Genomic DNA, 3,366 nt, shown 5'->3' on the forward strand with positions numbered 1-3,366 from the left:
TCCATCTCGATCCTTTCAACACTCTTGTAGCCACCATTGCAGCCAGGCGACCTCGGCCGCCATCAATGGCTCAACCCGAGTGGACAGTCACGGCGACCACCTGGTCAGCTATAAAAAGAGCCCCTCCCCCTCAGCTTAGAGCACCCGGCTCCTCTCCTATCTCCTAATTGAGGCTCGCACCAGGAGAAGCTCTGCGGTACCAGCCCTTCGAGCTCCGAGCCGCCGCGACTCTCAACTCTGGTAGCTCCCTCCCTCCTTCCCTGGTCAAAAAAGCGAGAGCTGAAGTCGTACCCTGTGCCTGGAGCTTAATGCCCGCCTCCGTGCGCGCTCTCCTACACAGAGCTCCTGGACGAGGAGCCCTTGTGCCGCCGCCAGAGTTGAAGAAGACGACGCGTTCCTGCAACTCCGGCCGCCGTGTAGCCCACGGACCAGAAGTGCTCGACGCCCCCGACCAATCTGCACCATCCCCGAGCACCACCGCTTCCTCTAGCTCCGGCTATCGCCGCGCTGGTGAGCTCCGCGGTCGGTTTGTTCTGTTTATGATACCCCTTCGGTTTAATTTAAGTAGTGTCCACTGTCAGTCTCACATAACAACGCAAATGGCCCACGCTTACCGGTTCAAAGGTGGCATACTCCTGATTTACGCCATCGACATCACTCCCACTCCAGTCTCCGTTAATTTAAATCCAATAAACCTGACGAAACTTTGACTGGCTCTAGAATGCTCATTTTAAGTCCAAATGAATTGATTCTTTTTGGAGATTTGTCGTATTTGAATTCTTCACGCACTGATATGCTTGTTGTATTTTTTCTAGAAAGTATATGTTTGTTCTGTCTATTTTAAGCTTTATGCTTATTAAAGAAAATTCATTAAAGGCTTCGAGCTTGGTGGTGGTGAGCAAGGATACCCACTTTCTAACTTATGCTTGAAAGGCCATGTGATGGTCATTTCATTTTGATATGAATTTTGGTTTAAAGGTAAATGCCTTCAAATGGTTTATTTGAAAAAACTAAAATAAAAAAAAAGTTGAGGCTTGCAGCACATGGTTATACTTCTGAAATAGAAGTTTTGGAGAACTTGTTATGATAAAACAGAAGTGTTTCATATGATGGCTTGATATGAAGTACTGTGGGCAGAGAGGCTGATAACGGCCTATCTCGATGGCTCCAACGGCTCTGGTACGGAAGGGCGACTCGGGAGGCGACGCGGAGGGCGATGCGACTTTGCCCGCCGGCCTCGACGAGCTGTCGACCTGGTCGTTGGTGCGGTCGCCGGGCCGGGCGGCGCGGGCGCTACCGGGGGCGATCTTGGGCGCGGAGACGGCGCCGCGCTGGTCGGGAAGCCGTTTCTGGGCTCTGGCGGAGGGAAGCGACGATGAGGAGTCGAAGGCGGAGTCGACCGATGGCGGGGCCAGGCGCGCCGCGGCGTGCAGGCCGTCGCTGGGAGCGTTTGTGGCTCGGGCTGAGGAGCTAGGGGGCTCGCTCATGGCCGGGCGGCGGCGGGCCTTTGCGCCTGGCGGCCGCGGTGCTCGCCGACCAGGGGTGTCGAGCCGAGCGCCGTTGGTGCGTGCGGTGCTGCGGGGAGGCGTGCGGGCGGTCGCGGACTGCTCGCGGGCTGATCCCCCTCCGAGGGACTCGGGGCCTGCGCCGGCGCGGCAGCTGAGTTCCGGGCTGGCGATGCCGGCTGTCGTAGAGGCGGCGGCGGCGTCGGCGGAGACGGCCGATCCCTGGCCTAGGGTTGGGGACGCTGGTCGGTCTGGGCCAGTGGGGCAAGACCAGGAGGCGGGCCAAGAGGGCGGTCCTGGGCCTTGCGCGGGCCGGGACGGTTGCCCCGCGGAGACGGGGTTGCGTCCGGAGGTGGGCCGTGCAGCGGTGCGGGATTGCGTGGTAAAGCCCAAGCCCGACCTGGCTTCGGAGCGGTCAGTACTTAAGTGGCTGTGGATTCGCCGCGGGGCATCCGACAGTACACTAGGGTTTCCAGCCACTCCTGCCGAGGTGCGGCACTTTGGTGGATCCGCCAGATCCCTTTCCCCCCCACTGGCCCTCCTCCCCTTCTCCGATCCTTCGCCGAGGTGGTCGTCATGGGTTCCACGGCGGAGCGACGCGCGGACAAGCGGGCGGAGCCGGATCCGGAGGCGGAGAGACGCCGCGAGCGGGATCTGCGCGCCCAAACGAAGGTGCGCGCGGCGGAGTGTGCAGGCGAGGAGGGCGGCTGGGGGCCCCCTCCAGCGTGGTGGCTGTGACGCCCCCGATTCAATCGTACACTAATCATGCACGCAAATGTGTACGATCAAGATCAGGGACTCACGGGAAGATATCACAACACAACTCTACAAATAAAATAAGTCATACAAGCATCATAATACAAGCCAGGGGCCTCGAGGGCTCGAATACAAGTGCTCGATCATAGACGAGTCAGCGGAAGCAACAATATCTGAGTACAGACATAAGTTAAACAAGTTTGTCTTAAGAAGGCTAGCACAAACTGGGATACAGATCGAAAGAGGCGCAGGCCTCCTGCCTGGGATCCTCCTAAACTACTCCCGGTCGTCATCAGCGGGCAGCACGTAGTAGTAGGCACCTCCAGTGTAGTAGGGGTCGTCGTCGACGGTGGCATCTGGCTCCTGGACTCCAGCATCTGGTTGCGACAACCAGAAAGAAAGGAAAGGGGAAAAAGGGGGGAGAAAGCAACCGTGAGTACTCATCCAAAGTACTCGCAAGCAAGGAACTACACTACATATGCATGTGTATATGTGTAGGGAGGCCATATCAGTGGACTGAACTGCAGAATGCCAGAATAAGAGGGGGGTAACTAATCCTGTCGAAGACTAAGCTTCTCGCAGCCACCGTCTTGCAGCATATAGAAGAGAGTAGATTGTAGTCCTCCAAGTAGCATCCTCAAGTAGCATCTCCAAGTAGCATCTCCAGTCGCATCGCATAGCATAATCCTACCCGGCGATCCTCTCCTCGTCGCCCTGTAGAAGAGCGATCACCGGGTTGTCTGTGGAACTTGGAAGGGTGTGTTTTATTAAGTATCCGGTTCTAGTTGTCATAAGGTCAAGGTACAACTCCAAGTCGTCCTGTTACCGAAGATCACGGCTATTCGAATAGATTAACTTCCCTGCAGGGGTGCACCACATAACCCAACACGCTCGATCCCATTTGGCCGGACACACTTTCCTGGGTCATGCCCGGCCGCGGAAGATCAACACGTCGCAGCCCCACCTAGGCAAAACAGAGAGGCCAGCACGCCGGTCTAAACCTAAGCGCGCAGGGGTCTGGGCCCATCGCCCTGAGCACACCTGCACGTTGCGTGGGCGGCCGAAAGCAGACCTAGCCTAGTGGCGTTCCAGTCCAATTCGGCGC

General features: G+C 57.4%; 1 protein-coding gene across 3 annotated transcripts in view; it reads right to left on the reverse strand.

Annotated features, from left to right (window-relative positions):
- LOC119335408 (chloroplast envelope membrane protein-like) overlaps positions 1-3,366 on the reverse strand; it is a 47,288-nt gene that overhangs the window by 14,093 nt on the left and 29,829 nt on the right. The window contains exon 8 of one of the 3 annotated variants that reach the window (XR_005161848.1): positions 2,589-2,638. The exons of the other annotated variants lie outside the window; for them this stretch is intronic. The gene's annotated coding sequence lies outside the window, so the exon portion shown is untranslated. Of the gene's footprint in view, positions 1-2,588; positions 2,639-3,366 lie in introns of those variants that run through there. 3 annotated transcript variants of the gene reach the window in all.

The sequence above is a fragment of the Triticum dicoccoides genome, chromosome 7B, assembly GCF_002162155.2.
Source record: "Triticum dicoccoides isolate Atlit2015 ecotype Zavitan chromosome 7B, WEW_v2.0, whole genome shotgun sequence".
Lineage (NCBI taxonomy): Eukaryota > Viridiplantae > Streptophyta > Magnoliopsida > Poales > Poaceae > Triticum > Triticum dicoccoides.